The sequence below is a fragment of the Giraffa tippelskirchi genome, chromosome 2 (genome assembly GCF_054371585.1).
Source record: "Giraffa tippelskirchi isolate mGirTip1 chromosome 2, T2T-mGirTip1v1.2.pri, whole genome shotgun sequence".
Lineage (NCBI taxonomy): Eukaryota > Metazoa > Chordata > Mammalia > Artiodactyla > Giraffidae > Giraffa > Giraffa tippelskirchi.
In genome coordinates this window covers 22,991,414-23,014,625 of record NC_137276.1, presented here as the reverse complement: position 1 = coordinate 23,014,625, position 23,212 = coordinate 22,991,414, and the positions used below count along the sequence as shown (strand labels likewise).

General features: G+C 35.7%; 1 long non-coding RNA gene across 2 annotated transcripts in view; it reads right to left on the bottom strand.

Moving 5' to 3' along the window:
• Window positions 1–627: 627 nt before the first annotated feature.
• Window positions 628–23,212, bottom strand: part of LOC145539474 (uncharacterized) — a 473,974-nt gene continuing 451,389 nt past the window's right edge. Inside the window, exon 8 of one of the 2 annotated variants that reach the window (XR_014077844.1) lies at window positions 628–1,155. This is a non-coding gene — a long non-coding RNA (uncharacterized LOC145539474). The remainder of the gene's footprint in view (window positions 1,156–23,212) is intronic. The other variant, XR_014077843.1, reaches the window with a different exon arrangement.

Here is a 23,212-nt window from a genome sequence, read left to right as displayed (position 1 = left end):
GGCATATACCCAGAGAAAAATCATAATTCAAAACAACACATGCACCCTAATGTTCACTGTAGCACTATTTATAATGGACAGGACATGGAAATAACCTAAATGTCCACCAACAGAGGAATGGATAAAGAAGATGTAGTACATATATGCTACAGAATATTACTCAGTCATGAAAAGAAGCAAAATTGGGTCATTTGCAGAGATGTGGATGAACCTAGAGACTGTCATTCAGAGTGAAGTCAGAAAGAGAAAAACAAATATTGTATATTAATGTATATGGTGGTGGTTTAGTCGCTAAGTTATGTCCGACTCTTGCAACCCCATGGACTGCCAGGCTCCTCTGCCCATGGGGCTCTGCAGGCAACAATATTGGAGTGGGTTGCCATTTCCTTCTCTAAAGAACATATATACATGAGTTCAAATATTTATCAAAGAAGCTCATCAATAAAATTATATCCTCCACCTAGACACTGTCTCTCAGTTTTCTGATTTAGTTCACAGCTCTCTTGAATTTCTATAATGATCTTCTTTTGCTGTTTATTCATTCTGACTATCTATTAGAATTGAAGCCCTTCAAAAGCAAGAGTCTTGATTTTTCTTACTTAGTACTTTGAAAGTCCCTAGTCCACAGCAGTTTTTAAAAATACTTTAATGTATCAAATAAATTAATAATAACTAAACATCTTGATTGTCAACTGGGTATGAGAAAGTCTCAAAAGTGGTAGAATCCATAAGACTTGAAAAGGAAGCCTTCTGAGCTATACCTCATATCCGAGGATACCATTTACTTGGGTTGGATAACAGCACAAGAAAAAGTTGACTTACTCACCCAGATTCTAGCCAAAGTGAAATCTGAAAACAAGGGAAGATTTTGTAATCAGATGGATAAAAGCAAGGTTTGTTGATTACCTACTCCAACCAGGCCCTGTGCAAGGCCCATTAGGAATGTTACTTCTTTTACTCTTCATAGCAAACTTGTCATTTAGATGGCTTCATTCTCATTTTTCAAATGAGAAAACTTGGACTCTGAATCCATAAGTCACTTGTCCAAGCCTCACAGTCAGTAATTAGCAGGCTGAGAATTAGAAATCAGGGAAACTCAAGACTTTGAGTCTCTATCACCTGGCCTTCTATAGACTTTCTGTGTTGCTGCTACTCCTGAAAAAAAAACACAAAAATGGTTTTGTGACATTTTAGGTCCAAGTAATCTCTGTTGAGAGGACCAATTTGTCTTCCTCTACTTCTGGCAGACAACTGGGAGAAGAGAGGTGTTGTCATTTAGAAGACACATAAAATCAAGGTCTTTGCCACTTATAGTCAATAAAATCTTCACGATACATTTTCCATGGCTGTTCTGGATAAATTCCAGTTGGAGCGATGAGCTTTAACGTCTCAAAATGTGTCCAACACTTTAAGTTGCTTAGCATATTCCAAGTGTCCAGCTAATTTTCAATACATTACTGACTGTGAACTGTGAATGTCAATGTCTCTCCTAAGCCCCAGAAGAGAACACAGCCCAAGGAGAAAGAAATGCATGTAACCAATACATTGTGGTAAGCATGAAGGATAAAAACTCAGAAGGGCAGAAAAGAGAGAGGGGATGAAGAAGCAAGATACAAAGGAAAGGTGGGAAAGCTAAAGAAGGAATAAAATACATCATTAAAATAATAATTATCATAATATTCATTTATTGAATTTGAATCCTTATTATATTCCAAGTATTATTCTATTAATTTTTAAGCATCAATTCATTTATTTCTCAAAACAATCAATGAGTTTGGTAATATTTTCTCTAGTTTGCAGGTATGCTAAGTGAATTATAGGGAACTTAACTAACATACCCAGAGTCACCGATCTATTAGCAAGGTGAACAGGGCTCAGAATCCATAAGCAGTGGATCCAAAATTTGTATTCTGAAGCAAAATGATGTAAAATCTGATGGCATGTTCAATCATAAATACGCATCTTTGGAGTGGAGAGATGGGGAGATAAATGCTTTCCTATGTCTATGGTACCTCAACTAAGTCTCCTAGCCTCAAATTTCTCTTGCACTAGTCTATTAATATAAACAAAATGTCTTTTAAGTTGTTTTTTCATTGTGATAACTAAGGGTATTCTTGCCTGGAAAACATTCCAGTCCGCTGGGTCGCAAAGAGTTGGACACGACTGAGCCACTAAGCATACGTGCATGCGAGGGGTAACATCCTATTTCAGTGTAAACACTGTTCAGTCTGCTTAGTTTGCTCTGCATATTGAATAGTTTTGAGTATCTCTCCTCTTTTCTGGGTTCTAAAAATCAACGAGGAAAAAGGAGATACATCAATAATAGTATACCTGAAATGGAGAGAACCCAACTTTAGATCAGAGGATGGAGGAGGGCTTTCTATTGTCACTGAAATGGACTGAATCATCACTGAGAGATCTAATGAGAGCCTGATGAGATGGTGAGTCAGTGTACTCAATCTGTCCAGCCTCAATGAGAGACACAGCCAAAGAAGATCCCTATGGCTTCCCACTCCATAAAGCATGCAACAAAGGCAGGGGATTAAAAGTCAAGTGATTGAATATACCTAGGTAGATAAATCACTCTCTTGTAGAAAAACAGTGAAGTGGGAGCCTGGCGAGCCACAGTTCACAGGACGGCAAAGAGTCAGACACGACTGAGCAAGCACGCACATGGAGCCATGGACGATGAGCAAGACATTTTCAATATGTTTTATCTCATCATTGGAAATGAAAGAGCAGGATAACTAACACTCTCGCCATGAAATCCACCAGTTCTTTTTCACTGACCTCCATCTAAGAGACGATACTAATGAGTGTGCATAGAACTAAAGTCAGAAAGAGTAGGTGTGGACCAATGTGAGAGGTCCTGCATGTGAATACTGATTGGAGAGGCCTGGACTGTATGTGGATCCTCTTTGGGTGTCTAAAACACAACATGAAGGCAATATTTGGCTGTGATGTGTCTAAATGTGATACCACATGGAGAAGCTTTGAAAGGAGAATCTGGGAAATGCTGATGATAACCTTACCTTCTTAATTTCACTGGTGATATCTGACTCTAGGATACAGAGTAGACCTAAAGGATCACATGATATGAAGAATAACCAGTTCAGCAGCTACATTTTTTATATTTTTCTAAGCAGCAACTCACATTTAGTTACTTCTGTATATGGACACTAAAACATCTGTCATGACAATCAAATAAGTAATTAATCTGATCATTAATAATTCCCAAGGTACCTGTCATAATATTGTTAATATATTAGCTACTTTTGGTGGTGGGGTACCCAGGAGATTATGTATCACTCCCTAGTATTCCACTATCAACTTATGATAAGTAACTGAACGGAGTACAAAACATGAATAGTCCAAGGTTGTTTATAATAGTGATAATGAAAATAAGCTAAAGTCAGTATTGTAGATATTAAATGCTACTCAAATAATAAACCTATCATGAACATAGGAAGGCCAATTTACCTCATCAAAAATATATTGAGCTTTTATTTTCAGACAGATTTTGTAATCTCAAGTGGTGAATCATTTCACTAAACATTTATGATTATCAGGTGTTGCTTAGACATTTTATTTTAGGAATTTATATGCACTGATCATTTTGAGATTATACATGCAATTAAGGCCAACTGGCATTTTATTTTTCAGATTAACACTGTTACATATTTCCTGAAAAATACTGGTATTCCTATCTTGATGAATTTTTTAGCTGGAATAATAATTTTGGAGGAGAATGTATGGATGAGTTAATGTGGCCACTCTGTGAAATTATAATTGTATCTTCTGGTATTTACAAGCTAACAAATGTTGAGACATTAGCTTTTCTTTCTCTTTTCCTTGACTTATGTGGGCAACATGAATTAATTTCACACTTGGCATCCCAGTGAATGGGAATGTGTGCTCTGTATGCTCAATTTCATAGAGAAGGTGGGATGGAGACATGTTTGTTTTTTCACTACATGTTTACTAGAAGTTCATGTAATAACAAGGTACTGATTAAAACCATTTTATTTTTATCCATTCTATTAGCAAAATTTGACTCTTTTTTTCTAATTTTCTTCTTCTCTTCATCTGTAGCGAATGGACGTGTGGACACCATCGAGGAGGGAGAGAGTAGCACTGATGGAGACAGAAGCACCAACATACAGACACTATTATGTGTAAAATGAATAGCTGGTGAGAAGTTGTTGTATAATAAAGGGAGCCCAGTCTGGTGCTCTGTGCTGACCTAGATGGGTGGGGGGGAAAGGGACTGTAAAGAGGAAGGAGATATATGTATAATTATGGCTGAGTTGCGTTGTTGTATGGCAGAAACCAACATAACATTGTAAAAACTAAAAAACAAACAAAAAAATTCAACACAAATTAGAGGATTGGCAAACAAACAGAACGACAAAATGTTAGGTTTTTAAAAAATTTGGAGACCAGCTCTTTCTTCAGGTTGCAAAACCCTCAGAGTGATTCAAGGTCACATTTTAAGTTAGAGGCAGAATGGAAATTAGGACTCAGTTCTCTGGACTCCAAAGTATTTCCATGATACTATTTTTTTAAGACTATTTATCAGAAGGCAAAGTAGGTAAACATGCATTTATTCATATCACTAACCCCTATCGTGTGCCAAGAACTGTGCTAGAATGTGTACTCAGAGCTGGGGTCCAGCCAACAGACAGCACCACATTTCAGGGAACCATTCCACCAGCGTTTCTGAAAGATTCGATAGAGTATGGCAGGGAAGAATACGAACAGAGATTGTGAGGTTATTCAGCTGCAGACTACAACCTCACTAGTTTCCTCTTAGATGGAAGCTCTGGGAATTTGTCAGGGAGAGAAGTCAGCAGTGCTCTGTTTCAACAGATAGTTTTATTCTAAACATCTGCAGGAAGCAAAGCGATTCTTCCCTCCCAAATTACGAAGACCCTTATTTATTTAGCTTTGTTATCACTTTTTCCACAAGAAATTGGAGGCTGTTGTCGGGATATGGTGTTTACTTTCTATATTTGTTTTTCTTATAAACATTCTTGCCTCTCTAATTCTGTACCTGAAGGTCAAAGAAATGATTTGGGAGCACAGAAAACAGAATTTCATTTTACCTGTTCTGACAGGAAGTCATGAACAAGACTAACTACAATGCCTAACTACATACCACCATTTTCTGGTATCTTTGGGGAATTTGGCAAAGATCTTGTCTAATTTTCCAAACTCTAATTCATGATCATTTGATATATAATGTTTCTGCCCCTGACCAAGAAACTTTGCGGCTGTTGTTGCCAAATTCTATTTAATTTAAATTTATCTGCCTAGAAGTCCATGTTCTCCTTTGGGGGGTTTGTTTATTCTCTCCAATCCACCATTATTTTTTTCTTCAGAAAACTCTCTTTTCTCTAAGCAACCTGATCTCTTCACTGCCTGATCTCTTTGTCAAGATTATTTAATTTCTTCTTTATTTTAGAGACCAAATTTAGTTGTAGCTAATAATACACAAGTATTTGTTGTGGAAAATCATACAATCATTAATGAGCCTATGTGGTAGCCAGTGGCTGGTTGTCCTTATGGGCCATGCTGGGCATCTAATTCACCTCACATAATACAGTGCCTTCCAGGCTGGTGGCAGTGAGAAGTGTGCTCTCTCTATCGTCTCTCCGTTCCCCCACCTGCCAGCTGGATGATGACAGCATAATTTACAAATCATGTTTTGAACATAGTGGAACCACACCTGGATATCTGTGGTCTGTGACTGCTCAAGAGTGTTAAATAGTCAAAAGCATCTATGTTAGATGTTTCATATACAATGCTACAAAAACTATTGTCATAGGACTCTAATACTGGAGACTGTTTGATACAGAAATAGTCTATTCTGAAAAATGCACTGTATTTCAATGTTGAGAACGTGAACTGATGCTGTCTCTCAGATTCTTACCCTTAATTAACTGAAAAAAATTAACTCCACTCCCTAAAAAGCAATTGTTAATAGAGTCAAACAAGGAGAGAGGCAGGGAATGATGTAGCAGTAGTTCTAAAACCTGTCTGCTTATTAGAATTTACCAAGTAATTTGTTTTTTTTTTTTTTTTTTAAAGAGGATGCTCACATTTCAACCCAGATCCATTTTCTGAGAAACAAGAACCTAGGTATTTGCAGTAAAAAAATAAATTCCCAAATGAGTCTCATGAATCTAGGATTTAGAACTGAAATTGGTAGTCTTCAAAAACAGGTGGAACACGAAAGAAACAGGATATTCTGGAGTGAAGCCAGGAGCTACAGTGAGACTTTGATTCTTGCCTGGATCCCCAGAATCCCAAACATTCTCAGTGCGTCAATAAAATTCTGAGAATTCTTATTAGTACACCCACTGGGAAAGAAGCACAATTAATATTTATAAGTTTCACCTTTTTTTGACTTAAGAGAATCACAAACTTGTGAAAAAGGGAACAAATAGGCTGTCTCTGACAAAACAGTGAAATTTTAGGGTGATGCAGTGAAGTGTAGAACTGATAAAATTTCCAAGAATTCCCTAGATCAAGAAACCTAATTGAAAGAAAAGGAAGAAAATAAAGACATGCTGAAGGATAAAAACATTCAGATCTAAATAAATATAATACATTTCAAGGAACATAGGGAGATTGCTTGTGTTTTTTTTATTTGATGCTACTATATAAATATAATTTTAATTCATTAAAATAAGAACTGATCACTGACAAACTAACAATTGATAAACACATTCCAATGTAAGAATAACTGGAGTATTTGTGTAAACATTAAAGAGAAAATTCATTTAGCTACTTAATAAAACATATCCAAAAAAAAAACTGTATCCAAATATTAGGTATAGTATATCTAAATAGTGAAAGATTGTGAAACTGTCCATGAAAATGTGATAAAAAATATACAAGCTACTCTTTAAGCTCTTTAAGAATAAAGAAAGAAACTTCAGGTATTAAAAAAAAGAAAAAAGAAAAACACAGGATAAAAAAATCTGATAGACCTCAGATTGCTCTACAGAAACAATGTTCTGAAGATAAGAAAGTGTAATTCAGGAATATTCAAAGTCAATAGGCAGGCAGTCTGAAATGTGAATTATCTCAGGGAATAAAACACCTGTGAATCCTTCTTGAATTAAAAAAGTTCTAATACTGTGATTTAAGATATTTTAAAAACCTCTCAGGAATAGATAAACTGCACCAAAGGACTGACGGTGAATAGTTAATAAATTTATAGGTCAAACTATATCAAATTATGCTACAGAACAGACTTAGAATTGACAATGTAAAGTGAAATATCAGAAGGTAAAAGGGAACACAAGGAGTCAATTATCCTTGTCTCTCACAGCAGGAGTGAATTGATACTACATTAAATAAACACAAAGTTAAAGAAACATATTATGTTTTTACCCTTTTTTTTTTTTCTTAATCTTTTATTCCTTAGAGTTTAAGCTACAATTTAGGAAATAATGTCTCTGTGGTAGTGCATTACATGTTTTAAATTCAAGAGCTGCTTTAGTTTACTCTCTTCTGTTCTACATTTTTTACTCAAAAGAGCATCAATTTGCATTATGAGGACACACTTGGAAAATAATCCTGTATATATACCTAGGGGTTTCTTTGTTTACAGTCTTAAGAAAACTTTTTGGAATGATGTACACCTAATATAAAATATACTTGCTTTCTGAGCTGTGTTATTTTCACTTATCTGTGTTGTTCCACAGTGTTTAAGATTTTTATAATAAGCATGCATTATATTTTTGAATGATTAAGTGGAAGCAAAAAGCAACAGTTAATAGTGGCTGATTATCAGTGATAGTAATATGAATGCTTGCTATTTTTTTTTCTGAATTTTTAATTCTCCTTCTTAAAAAAAAAAAAAGATTAAATAGCCTAAGCCCACTTTGTAAAGAATCTGCCTGCAATGCAGGAGACCTGGGTTCAATCCCTGGGTTGCGAAGATCACCTGGAGAAGGGAACAGCTACCAAGTCCAGTATTCTAGCCTGGAGAATTCCAAGGACTGTATAGTCCATGGGGTCATAAAGAATTGGACATGACTGAGTGACTTTCACTTTCAAGCCCCTTCTGATGACATTAAAATGTTTTTCTCATCCTGAGATACTCATTGTTACCACCTAGGTGCTTCCTTCTGGACTCTTTTTCAATGTACGTCCTAGTATATTTACACACATAGTTTCAGTTATATTTGTGTATAGGTAATATTTTGGTACTGCATATTTTGTTTTGCTCTTTTAAATTGCTCGTTTGAAGATTTAAAAAGATAGTAAATACCTATCTTATTCTTTGAATTTTAGTATAATATTTCCTAATAGATATATCACAATTTAACTATCTCTCCATTATTTGTCATTTAATTTGTTTCCAAATCTTCACAATTTGAATAAATGCTAAAAGGAGCATCAGCCTGCAGGCATTTTGAGATGTAGTTGTTTCTCTAAGGTAGATGTTGAGAAGTGAAATTGATGGATCATTAGGAACACACATTTTTCTTTACATTGCTATCCAAAGTGTTATGGATTTTCATCCTTATCAGCAGAATTGTCTAAATGAGTTCTTTTCACTCTTCAATGCTTACTCCATATCACCTCCCTACTTCAACTTACATTTTGCAGATTTTATACTAAAAATAAACTGACGATATATTAAATGTTTATTTCTCTCTCTGTCTCTCCTTCTGTATATAGTGGTCTCCAGGGAAATAGAAATACTTATAAATAAATAACTTAACCAGAAGCACAAGCTGGAATCAAGATTGCCAGGAGAAATATCAGTAAGCTCAGATATGCAGATGACACCACCCTTATGGCAGAAAGTGAAGAGGAACTAAAGAGCACCTTGATGAAAGTGAAAGAGGAGAGTGAAAAAGTTGGCTTAAAGCTCAACATTCAGAAAACTAAGATCATGGCATCTGGTCCCATCACTTCATGGCAAATAGATGGGGAAACAGTGGAAACAGTGGCTGACTTTATTTTTCTGGGCTCCAAAATCACTGCAGATGGTGATTGCAGCCATGAAATTAAGACACTTACTCCTTGGAAGGAAAGTTATGACCAACCTAGATAGTATATTAAAAAGCAGAGACATTACTTTGCCAACAAAGGTCCATCTAGTCAAGGCTATGGTTTTTCCAGTAGTCATGTATGGATGTGAGAGTTGGACAGTGAAGAAAGCTGAGTGCCGAAGAATTGATGCTTTTGAACAGTGGTGTTGGAGAAGATTCTTGAGAGTCCCTTGGACTGAAGGATATCCAACCAGTCCATCCTAAAGGAGATCAGTCCTGGGTGTTCATTGGAAGGTCTGATGTTGAAGCTGAAACTCCAATACTCTGGCCACCTGATGTGAAGTGCTGACTCATTTGAAAAGACCCTGATGCTGGGAAAGATTGAGGGCAGGAGGAGAAGGGGACAACAGAGGATGAGATGGTTGGTTGGCATCACCGACTCAATGGACATGGGTTTGGGTGGACTCCGGTGATGGACAGGGAGGCCTGGCATGCTGCAGCTCATGGGGTTGCAAAGAGTCAGACACGACTGAGCGACTGAACTGAACTGAACTCATCATGTGATGAATGTTTTATTGATTTGCAAGAGAGGAAAAGTATATAAGGAAATATTCGACTCAAATTTTAGAGTATGTCAAAGCATGGTTGAATCATCTTTAAATATAAGAATATGTTTTCTGAGTGTAGCAAGAGGTTAGGCCTTTATAGCAAAGAAAAAAAGTGACATTTAAAAAATGTAAGTTGTGATCTTAAAAACATCGAGGGGCAAGGCAGGTATTATAAATAGTTAAAAGTTAGGCAAAGATAAGAAAAACAGCATCAGAGAGAAGATAATGTCCTGGTCACACTGTTGGGAGACAACAGGGAGAAGTAGGGATAGCAGCAAATTGGAGAGCTTTAGCCTTACATCTGGAAAGAATAGCTGCTATTCAAATACTTACGAGGTTCTGAAGGTCCCATGTTGCCAAGTATGGTTTTACAAAAGAAATTCAAATTCTAAATAACTATGTAGTAATTTTCTATTTCAATATGTGGGATATTGATTCAAGATATCAATTTTTTTTTAAATATTGTGTAGTTCAAAGGAAAAAACTAGAGTGACCAACTCATCCTGACTTACATTGGATAGACACTGTTTTAAAACTGAAAGTCCTGAATCCAGGGACAACTAGAACTGTTGGTTACTCTAATTAAAAAACCTAAATATGGCCTATATCCAGCCCAAGGTCTGCCATCCTGTAACCTCAGAAAACAAATACCTCTCTTTTTAAGGAAGTATAGGGGTTTCATCTATATTGTGAAGCATTAGTGGAAAGTATTTTAGGTTGGAGTCAGAGATATTTATAGAGGAAAATTCACATGAGTCTATTATTTGTCACTTAAAGAATTATGCCCCGGAAAATCTGACTAGTCTGAAATTTAACTGCAACTTTCAAATGTCTTTTTATCTTTCAGCAGTCCTCACTCATCACCTATTTAATTGGTTCACTTCTAAAATTAAAGAGGTAAATTGTCCCAGAGTTATAGAACATCACTGATCCTTTGTACAAAATTATTTTTCAATTATTAAGTGTGCTACTACCTTGTACTCCTTTGTCTCTGCCTCTCCTTCTCTTACTGCAGGGAGTTTCAGCATGTGTTCAGATGCTCAAGTACTACCAGTCACCAGTTCACAGGTTTCTCTACTTTCTACCAGATACAACAGGAACAATAAGAATTATTTTTGATGAGAACAAAATTCAGCACTTCTATCCGAGCATTCGAGTTGCACTGATCACCATAGTAACCAGACAAAAATATAATTTGTATAATGTATTTAAAAATGATGTGGTGCAGAGGCCATGCCTGAGAGAAACAGAAGAAAAAGGGTAGGAGTGGAAAAAACATTTCAGTAGAATAATGTAAAGAACTGAATTATATAGTACTAGTTTTGCATCAAGAGTTCATTTCACAATGGAAGAAAATGACATCTAGAGATGTTACATGACTTTTTCAAGATCACTTAGTAACTAAAGCTGGGGCCTTTTCCCCTATCTTCTAAACTCAATGCTTTTCTTTTCTTTTTTTTAATGAACAGTTGCCATCAAAGGCACGATAAATGCATTTCGTGACATATAGTTTTTTGTTGTGTTTAAAAATATATGAAGCAATACTGCATATAGCACTCTGTTTAGTGTTCCTCCAGAAGCCAATTTTGACATAAGGATTCTATCAGAGGTGATTCTAAGACACTCTGGTAAATAAGTGGGGATAAGCTGTAGGTAAGTGGAGGCAATTAATAGAAGATGCACATGAAGCAAGGTACCACTGGGTGTACAAGGCTTATTACTTTTGGACAACTCTTGAAGCTAGTGCCATGCATGTGTCTCACATTTATCACACCCAACAAATGAAAGAGCATTTGTATATTACTATCCATTCCTCGTTTGTTGAGGGTTGCTCCCAAGTGATACTGACTCTCTGGAATGTTCAGCATACTTGACAATGTAGGCAAAGTTGGTAGAAGTGACCTTCAAGCACAGACATACGTATGAGGATAATTGGAGGAGAGCATGGTTCAGGTAGTACAGGGTCTGAGCAGCACAGTGTCTGCTACAGTCCATCTTCTTCACCATGCATCCACTCAGCACCATATTAAATTTAGCTCATCTTGTCATTGATACTTCAGTGATGTATGGCCTATAACATTTAAGAGGGAGAGAGACAGAGATGGAGACAGAGACAAAGAACATAGTTTCTTCTGCGCACTTCTTGTTGGGATACCCTCTGCTTTGAACACCCTGTTCTCTACCAAACATTTTAAAATCCCCTAAAAATTGGTCCTGCACTTTGGCTCCTCTAGATTGATTATCCTGTAGCATAAATCAGATGTGTATTCCTACAAGGTCTGATCTATTTATTATGCCCTTGTTAAGCTCTGGTAGTAATTGCCCCTTCAGGGTTATTACTGGGGATAGAAGTACCAAAATATATCCCAGTGAATACCATAAAATAACAGGCATCTCTTCCTATCCATTATCTAACAGCAACCAGATCTCATGATAATTGAGAATATTACTCCTATCAGAATAGCAACTCCTTTCTTTTTCTGCTTATATAACACAGGAAGAAGCCAAATGACCAACAGCATCTATTTTATCAGGTTTAATAGAACTTTAATTTCATTTCTTAATGGAAGCATCCGCTTCTTGGAAAACTGAACGAATACAATGGAGAAGAGAGTTCCCAGATGTATCTTTGAGAATGATGGTGAGTAAATACATTTCTAAATCCATCTTCTGATTTTCTTACCCATACTTTTTACCTGTTTGGGAAACTACCCCACATACAGACTGTTGTTTCAAAGTATAACAAATGTTAAAGGACAACACCTCAACTCCCCAGAGCGTCATCCTCACCTCCTTTAGCAGGTAATGTCTGAGAGGTAGTATATGGCACAATGAGTGGATCCCGTGGTCAACTGCATTCTGCTTACCTCCTTCAGAGTAAAATAGACATCACGATAACTCAGGACATTAAAGACAGCACCAATCATGCTTTCTTGATAGGCTATTGTCAGGTGTGCTTAACAGACACAAGATGAGGTAGCACAGCACATGCTTCATTCATTCATTCACAGATTCTTACTTCCCTTGTTCCCTTTATTTAAATGAAAGGTATAGTAAAGTATCTTATGTACATAGCTCAATACATTTTTCATATGTAATCATCTGGGTAAACACAAAAACATCAAGATATAGACTATTTCCAGACCCCCACAAAGCCCCAATGTCTAAGTCAATACTTCCACAGAGGTAATCTTTTTGAGCTAAAATTCTAATGCACAGATTGTTGTTAAGCATCATATAAGCAGAATTGTACGACATGTATCTGGCTTCTGTAGCTGAACATAAACATTGTGAATCTCTTCCATATTGTCATGTGTATCAGTACTTTGTTCTTTTGATGGATGTACAAAAATTTATTCATTCCACTGCTAATGGACATGTGTAATTTCTAGGTTTGAGCCATTATGAATAAAGGTAAATTCATATTTTGGTGGATTTATGTACTTATTTCTCTTGGGTATGTTGCAATGCACTTATATGCAGAGTACATCATGGGAGATGCTGGGATGGATGAAGCACAAGCTGGAATCAAGATTGCAGGGATAAATATAAATGACCTCAGATAGGCAGATGACACCACCCTTATGGCAGAAAGCAAAGAGGAACTAAAGAGCCTCTTGATGAAAGTGAAGGAGGAGAGTGAAAAAGCTGGCTTAAAACTCAACGTTCAAAAAACTAAGATCATGGCATCTGGTCTCATCACTTCATGGCAAATAGATGGGGAAACAATGGAAACAGTAGCTGACTTTATTTTTTGGGGCTCCAAAATCACTGCAGATGGTGACTGCAGCCATGAAATTAAAAGACACTTGCTCCTTGGAAGAAAAACTATGACCAACTAGACAGCATATTAAAAAGCAGACACATTACTTTGCTGGCAAAGGTCTGTCTAGCCAAAGCTATGGTTTTACCAATAGTCATGTATGGATATGAGAGTTGGAATATAAAGAAAGCTTAGTGCCGAAGAGTTGATGCTTTTAAACTATGGTATTGGAGAAGACTCTTGAGAGTCCCTTGGCCTGCAAGGAGATCCAACCAGTCCATCCTAAAGGAGATCAGTCTTGAATATTCATTGGAAGGACTGATGATGAAGCTGAAATTCCAATACTTTAGCCAACTGATGCAAAGAGCTGACTCATTTGAAAAGACTCTGATGCTGGGAAAGATTGAAGGCAGGAGGAGAAGGGGATGACAGAGGATGAGATGGTTGGATGGCATCACTGATTCAATGGACATAAGTTTGAGCAAGCTCCGGGAGATGGTGAACGACAGGGAAGCCTGGTGTGCTGCAGTCTGTGGAGATGCCAAGAGTCGGACATAACTAAGTGACCGAATAACAGCAACAAAGTGCCCATCATATATTGATGTGTTTTGGGACTCTATTATACTCTCTCTGCCCACTTGTCCTCATTTCTGCCAATATAAAACTGAAACAATTATTGTGTTTTATATTGATATCTAGTAGCACAATTGCTCGTTGCTCATCTTTAAGATTGTCTTGGTTCTTACAGACATTTTTTATTTCCATGTAAATTTCAGATCCAGAATGCCAATTTTCATACATTTACAAAATGTTATTTAATTATATTTACTATTATAAATTTGAGTGGAATGGTTTGAACCTATAGATAAATTTGAGGAAAACTGACATTCTAACATTGTTTAGGTTTTTGATTCATGAGCATTACTTATCTTCCAAATTATTTAGTTATTCTATAATTTACCACAGCAACATATTTTAAGTTTCAGTGTAGAAGTGATTTTTTTTTAGATTTATTCATAAATATTTATTTTTATGTGGTAAATTTCATTTGTTGAAATTGTGTTTTCCATTATTTTTGATTGGTAACATGTAGAAATACATTTGATCTTACAGTTGGAAATGTATTCAGAAACTTTGTTAAATTTGTTTACGATTTTCAGTTTGTTGGTAGATTCCTTTTTGAAAAACTTTCAACATAGAATCTTTAAAGTTTATTAATAAAGGTTTTTTTCTTTATTTACTGACATTTACTTTTATATCTGCTATCTATCTATCAGATAGTACTCTACCTTATTGCCTTATTTTACTGGCTAGGACATCCGCGGCACTACTGAAAAGAAATTCCCATCTATTCTTAACTTGCTGACAGTTTTTGAATGGGTGGTGAAATTTATAGAATGCGTGTCCATCAATTATGGTAATATATGTCTAAAACAATCTTTGATGTGTAATGCAATGAAGCAGTTTCAAATGATTAACCATCACATTGCTAAAACAAATCCCATGTGATTGTTGTGCGTGTTAATATTTTAATTAAAATTTCTTTATAGTAATTTTGTTAATAATTCTTTTAGTAATTTTGAACCTATGTTAATACAGATTGAACCTTGTGATATTATTTTACTATTATAATTCTACCAAGTTTTGATATCAAAGCTATGCCTGCCTCAAAAAAATGAGAGTGTTTTAAATGTTTTTCTTTTTCTCTGAACTTTTTGTATAAAACTGGCATTATTTATTCATTAAATAAATGGCAGAATTTAGAAATATTCTTCCATTTGACAGCTGAACCAGGTAGTTTTGAGAGAAATATATTTAATTACTTAATATTAAAATATAGATTTACATTTTTAAATAAAGGACTATGCAATTTCTCATTTCTTCCTAACACTTTTTGTGTTTTTCAAAATAAATCTGTATACTTTAAGTTTTAAAATTTATGTGCACATAGTTTTTCAAAATGTTTTTATATGTTTACAGAATCTGTAGTCTTATCTACAGATATGTATTGTTAATTCTCTCTATCTCTGTCTCTGTCCATTTCTCCTTGATCAGAATTATAAGGCTTTATTATTTCTTAGTCCCTATGAAGAAACGACTTTTGGCTTTTTTGACTTATCTGTTGACTATCTATGTTAAAATGTACACTATTTCATTGTATCTTTCTTTAAGTATTTTATTTCCATTTCAATTTTTATACTTTAGTTTAACTTTTTTTTTAGGTTTCTTCTACAACTGGAAAGTGAGATACTTGATTTTCACTTTTTTTTCTTTTCTAAAATTTGAATTTTGACTATAAATATCTCTTCCAGTCACTCTAATATTTCCAACATTTTACTATAATTATTTGGAAACAGTGATGATCAAACATTTTTGCAGTGAACATCACCTCATGCACGTTCAGATTTTACTATTCACATTTTTCTATATTTGTCTGATAACATTATTTCTATTCTCTCTTCCTTCCCCCTTCCCTTTGTTCCTTCATTTTTTTTTTCCTTTTCCATTATGATTTATCACAGGATCTGAATATAGTTTCCTGTGCTATAAAGTAGGACGTTGTTATTTATCTATTTTACATGTAGTAGTGTGTATCTGAACAGTCTTCTCTAAATGGAAAAGCAGAAATGTATAGAAGAAAGAAAATCATAATTGAAATGCTCTTTCATTCTTAATCTCCCCCACTCGGCGTACACTACCAGTTCTGGGAGTCTGACAAAATGAGGGCTATGAACAGGGCCCTCACATGAAGTAGTTAACTACCAGACAACTGGTAGCTCAAGATTTTGTTTGGCAATTGCATAAAGTCAAACTAGCTGGGCTAGTCAAGAGCAATATGATGAAGTGGTGAAATGTAACTTAAGGGTTTTCTATTTCCTTTCCTGATTTTAGTTTTGACTACAATTATATGAGGCATAAGGTTGATTACTAAGGCTCCTACCATTACTAAAAATGTATGATTAGTACACAGTTGCTATTACCTACTGTGATTATAAATATTAGAAGTAGTTGAGGTTAGCTTTGTTCTATATTGTGTTTGATCATAATGCAGCATTATATGCGGATGTATCCAAAGTCTTCCTGGTTTTTTGCTCATGTAGCAAAATCTACTGTTTACAATGGTCAGAGTATATTCTACTCATGCTTATGCTGTTACAGTCCCCTCAAGATTTTGCCATTTTTGTTGTTTTAGATATTTAATCAAATTTTATATTTATCTTTCTATTGTCTATGTACTTTCTTTATTACCTTTTCATCCTTCCAGCCCCCCAAAAGTGAACATCATTACTAATCTTATGGGCATCAAAAAGAAACTAAATCCCTTTATGTTATGAACAATTTATGCCAATATATTTAATAAATTAAGAGAAAATACTCAGAAAATGAACCTGACCAAACCTTATAGTAAAATGAATAGAACTGATGATTCTTAAATCTGTGGAAGCCGAGAGTGTTATTTAAAAAATATGCCTCCTCTGAAGAAGAACCAAAAATTCATATGAATTCACTGGTAATTTAAGAGAAGTACTTAAGACAAGGGTATCATCAATCTTCAACAGACATTTCCAAAGAGAAAGGAAAAAAAATAATGTAGGGCAAATTCTTAACTGTCATTTTCTGAGGCCAGCTAACTTTGATTCCAAAATGTGACAAGGATATTACACAGGACAGGAAATTGTGGAGTGTACTGGAAGTCCTAACTAATGTCACAAGAGAAACAAATGAAAGGAAAGCACATAGTTTAAAAATGGAGCAAAAAAAAAAGCCTATCATTATTCTCAAATGATTTGATTTTTGAACTAAGAAAATACAAATACAAATCTAAAAAGAATTAAATTTAATAAGTGAATTAATGAGGTCTATGGATTCAAGGTCATTACAGAAATACATAATGTATTTTATTCAGAAGCCTAAAGACAGAGTAAAATGAGAAAAAGAAAAAGATTCTCAATTTTACTTAAAAAATCCTTCAATTGTAGAATAGTTTTGAATAGACAACACACACACACACACACACACACACACACGTATGGCAATAGCACAGAAAATTCTCAAAAATCCCACACTCAGTTTCCCTTATTATTTTTAACATCTTACATTAGTATGGTACATTTGTTACAATTAATGAGCCATTTTTGAAGCAATATGACTATCTAAATACTACATCTTATTTTGGTTTCCTTTTTTTCCCCCCTTTTTAACTTAATGTGCTCTTTTCTTTTCTTTTTCTTGTTTTGAATCCCATGTAGGATACCACACTGCATTACATTGAATTATAGTTTCTCCTTAGGCTTCTCTGAACTATGAGAGTTCTTGGACTTTCCTTGATTTTTTTATGACCCAAACAATTTTGAGGAGTTCTGATAAGGTAGAATGTCTCTCAAACAGAAATTGCATGATATTTTTCTCATGATTAGACTGGGACTGGGTTTCTCTGTTGCCTCAGTGGGTATAGAATCTGCCTGTGATGCAGGAGATGGAGTTCGATTCCTAGGTCAGGAAGATCCCATGGAGGAGGAAATGGCAACCCAGTCCAGTATTCCTGCCTGAAAATCCCATGGACAGAGGAACCTGGTGGGCTATAGCCCAAAGGGTCACAAAGAGTTGGACGCAACTGAGCAACTAAGCAGAGACCGGTATTATGAGTTGGGGGCAGAAAGAAGAAAATTGAAATAAAGGGTCATTTTTATTAAATTGTATCAATGATTAACATGGCTATAGTCCAAAGGGTATATATAGCCCAAAGGGTAACAAAGAGTTGGACGCAACTAAACAACTAAGCAGAGACTGGTATTATGAGTTGGGGACAGAAAGAAGAAAACTGAAATAAAGGGTCATTTTCATTAAACGGTATCAATGATTAACATGGCTATCATGGCTGACATTGACTTTGATCACTTGGCTGAAGTCTTGTCAGATTTCTTCACTGTAAAATTGCTCTCCCCTCCTCCTCTCTCCTTTTCATACTGGACTTTTTGGAAGAAGGTGATTACGTGCAGCCCGCATTTAAAGAGTAGAAAGCCATCTCACATCTGGAGAGGATAGAGTATGCACATAAATTATTTGGATTCTTTTGCTTGGGAGATTTGCTCCTTCTTTTTTGTTTATTTACTTATTCAGTCATTTATGTCAGGATGGATTCATGATATTTGTTTTATACTTGGAGTTGTAATCCATAACTACTTTATCTTGTTGCCCAGTTGTTCCCGCTTTGGCCATTGAACCCTTTTTTCAGCTGGCTTCTAGGCATTAGAGATCAAGTAATATGTGTGTCATGGGCTTTCTATCATTTCTAACCCCTCCCAGCTCACAGAGCAAGGAAACATACGTATATATTAGGTTGGCCAAAATCATCTTATGGAAAAACCTGAAGGAACTTTTTGGCCAGTCCAATACTAACCCATTCATATACTCACATCTGTAGATATTTCTGTATGTAACCATTTGTATGATGTTAATCTAAATATTACTGTATACTGAGCTCTCCAACACTAATCCATTAACACACAGATCAGTCTAGCTTCTCTACCTTGCTTACCTTTAAATTTCTACTCCAGCACTGAGAAATTTTGTTCCTGTCATGCATGATCCAGTTTGCTAATTTTTAAGTTCCAGTAAACATGTATAGTGGTATCAAATTGTGAAGTTATACTCCCATGGGAAGCAGCTTTATCAACTAAAGTATGGTGCTTATATATTGTTTCTTTTGCTTTTAGTGTTACAGATATCACTAATTGCAAAAGTTACTTGGATCAGCCTCTTTCCCCTCAAATTCTTCAGAAAAGGTGATTCAGATGTTTGTAATAAAGTTACATCATTTATCACACCTAGAGACAAATGAAAATGAAGACATGATGATGCGAAACCTATGGGATGCAGCAAACGCAGTTCTAAGAGGGAAGTTTATATTACATTCTTTATTATGTCATGGGATCACCAACTTCTGAAATGACTAACACTGGCATACATTAAGGTTTAATCTTTGTGCTATAAAAGTCTATGTATTGACAATTATTATGCATAGTGTCGTGTATCTGCTATTACAGAATTATAAAAAATAGTTTCAACATCCTAAAACTTCCGGTGACTCATCTATTTAACCTTTCTTCCTGCTCCCCTCTGCACGGGTTTCTAACACTCTGATCTTTTTGCCATATCCGTAATTTTGCCTTTCTCAAGATGTCATGCAACTGCTATCATACAGCACATAGACTTTTCTGGTTAGCTTTTATATATGAATGTACCAAAGTGTATCTACTCTACTGTTGAAAGCCATTTTGGTTGATTTCAGCTTTGATTTTATTTTAGTATTAAAAATCAATCACCTAGGAACAACTCTCCTAATATTTGTGCAAGATATCTATCCCAAAAGTTATGAAACATAAATAAGACAAATTAAAGAAGACCAAAATAAAATGAACAAAAATCCCTGTTCATAGATGGGCAGACTAAGTACCGGAAAGATGTCAGTTCTTCCAAAATAATCTATAAATACCATATAATTATAATAAAAATTCTAGTAATTTTTCCAGAAACTAATAAACTCTTTAGAAAATGTATATGAAACTGCAAAAGGTCAAGTATTGTCAAGATAGTCTTGAAGAAGAACAAAGCTGATGGACTTCTACTGAAAATACCAAGACTTTTAAAAATCTATTACTTACTATAGTAACACATCATTGTCTTGGCACAGAATAGATAAAATAAACAATGGAATGAAGTAAAACTACTAGAAATTCACTCATTTTTACTTGGTAACCTAACATACAGCAAAAGTGGGAAAGTATGGTATTTTGCATACTGATGCTATCTCTGCCAATTAAGTTAGTTGCAAACCTACATTAAGAAGGAAAGATAGAAGCTTTAAACGAAAGCATCAGAGAAAATGTTGTGGTTGACTAGATTTTCTTAAGCAGGATAAGTAAAGAATTAACAATAAGGAAATAATAAATTTTTCTGTGTTAAAATTGAGAATGCTAGTTAACTAAAAGATGCAAATTAAAAGAGAGAAAATGCACCCTGCATGGAATAAGAAAATTTGGCTTAGAGGGGTTAGACAGATTAATCATATTTATTATTAACTCCTAAAATTCAATAAGAAAAATACAGAGATAGTTCAGTAGGAAAAATAGAAGAGATGATGAGACGCATCAGAAAGTAAGATATCAAAGGGTCTAATGAAGCTATGAAAAGCGCTCAGATTTATCACCAGAGAAACGCAAAATTAAAACAATAATAAAATAGCAGTAAAGAATCATCTGGAGAAGGCAATGGCACCCCACTCCAGTACTCTTGCCTGGAAAATCCCATGGACGGAGGAGCCTGGTAGGCTACAGTCCATGGGGTCGCTAAGAGTCAGACACGACTGAGCGACTTCACTTTCACTTTTCCCTTTCGTGCACTGGAGAAGGAAATGGCAACCCGCTCCAGTATTCTTGCCTGGAGAATCCCAGGGATGGCGGAGCCTGGTAGGCTGCCGTCTATGGGGTCGCACAGAGTCGGACACGACTGAAGCGACTTAGCAGCAGCAGCAGCAGCAGCAAAGAATCATCAGAAGTGTCAAAATGATAAAGATGGAAAAATACCTGGTTATTATTTGAATATTCAATCAAAATTCTTACATACTTGTATTTGGAGGGTATTGGTATAACTACTTTGAAAATCTGCCTTATCTACTCATGTTGAGCATATTTTTCATAGCTGTATGCTCCCTGTCTACAGGGAACTGCACACTGAAAACTACAGTTTTCAGTTGAAACTCTGTCCCCATTAATCACAAACGTCTCATTCCCCTCCCCACTCCCCTACCTGGGCCCCTAGCATCTACCAATGTACTTTTGGACTCCATGACTTTGACTGTTCTAGGTATTTGGTATAAGTGGAATCATACAGTGTTCCTACAGATTGTACTTCCTTTTATTTTTCACTAATTATCAGGGAAATGCAAATCAAAACTACAAATGAAATGCAAATGAAAATGTATAATGTATTCTTTTTAGTCCGTTATTTTTTTCTTAGCCACATAACACTCAACTCTTCTGTTCTCTGTACTGTTCCCGTCTATGTGGAGAAATAAGGTTTGCGCACATCAAGAAATGACTTTAAATGAAGCCATTGTGTTTATAAGGGACCCCCTCCAAGCCATAAGAATCACCCTAGAGACAGAGAACTAATTTATCCACGATAAGATCTTCATGACCATGACTCTCTGTAGACAAGCAGGAGGGAAATGGAAGATGGCTTTACCAGCCCCTTCCACCAGTCTGGTATAGTTATTGTTCTTTCTTCAGTCAAAAGATGCTTGACTTTGGGGGTGGGGTGGCCTCTGATCCTTATCTTCACAGATCTTCTGACATTTTCCCAATACCTCTTTCCCATAATCTACTTGTGCTCATGTGGTGACAAATGAAGGATGTTTCACACCATCCCCCAGGAAACCATTTCTTCACACTATGAAATATACATCTAACTTGCATCGCCATTACTAACATAATTCATCTTATCCCAACTATTTATAAATAGTACAATGTGTAATCCCCAAATGCCTTGGATGACACTGCTCTGACTGAGTGTTATTTAAAAGCATGCTTTAGGAAAAAATGCCATAAATTATGCCTCCTCGGTTATTTTAATTTTCTTTTATTGCATCTTGGCAATGCACAGGAAGCATACATTGAAGTAATGAGACATTATACAGCATGGTTTAATTACCACAATATTAACAGATCCTGCGCTATGGCTGTGGCTGTGCCCTCAGAGCTAACAATGGCCAATGGGGGCAAAATTTGAAAGTAAATAAATAAATAAATTACCTTTTTTCTTTCCCCCTCCAAAACAGAACAGACGTTATAAATATTTTCCAAAGATTGACATCCTTTTTATTTTATTTTTCATGTATTTTCTTCAGTTCTTCCAAAGAGAGCAACTCTTAAAAGATGTGATATGCGTGTATAGATATATATGTATGTATGTATATATACATATGACTCAAAAACTATTAGCTATCATTATATTATTGTCAATTATGGTAGTACTGCATAGTTGGCCTTCCTCAGTTTATGGAGGTCACCTTTGCCCTACACATTTTGACATGCACATCCCTAAGAGATCTCTTCAAGAAAATTAGAGACACCAAGGGAACATTTCATGCAAAGATGGGCTCGATAAAAGACAGAAATGGTAGGGATCTAACAGAAGCAGAAAATATTAAGAAGAGGTGGCAAGAATACACAGAAAAACTGTACAAAAAAGATCTTCATGACCCAGACAATCACGATTGTGTGATCACTCACCTAGAGCCAGACATCCTGGAATGTGAAGCCAAGTGGGCCTTAGAAAGCATCACTATGAACAAAGCTACTGGAGGTGATGGAATTCCAGTTGAGCTATTTCAAATCCTGAAAGATGACGCTGTGAAAGTGCTGCACTTGATAGGCCAGCAAATCTGGAAAACTCAGCAGTGGCCACAGGACTGGAAAAGGTCAGTTTTCATTCCAATCCCAAAGAAAGGCAATGCCAAAGAATGCTCAAACTACCACACAATTGCACTCATCTCACATGCTAGTAAAGTAATGCTTAAAATTCTCCAAGCCAGGCTTTAGCAATACGAGAACCGTGAACTTCCAGATGTTCAAGCTTGTTTTAGAAAAGGCAGAGGAACCAGAGATCAAATTGCCAACATCCGGTAGATCATTGAAAAAGCAAGAGAGTTCCAGAAATACATCTATTTCTGCTTTATTGACTGTGCCAAAGCCTTTGAGTGTGTGGATCACAATAAACTGTGGAAAATTCTGAAAGAGATGGGAATACCAGACCATCTGACCTGT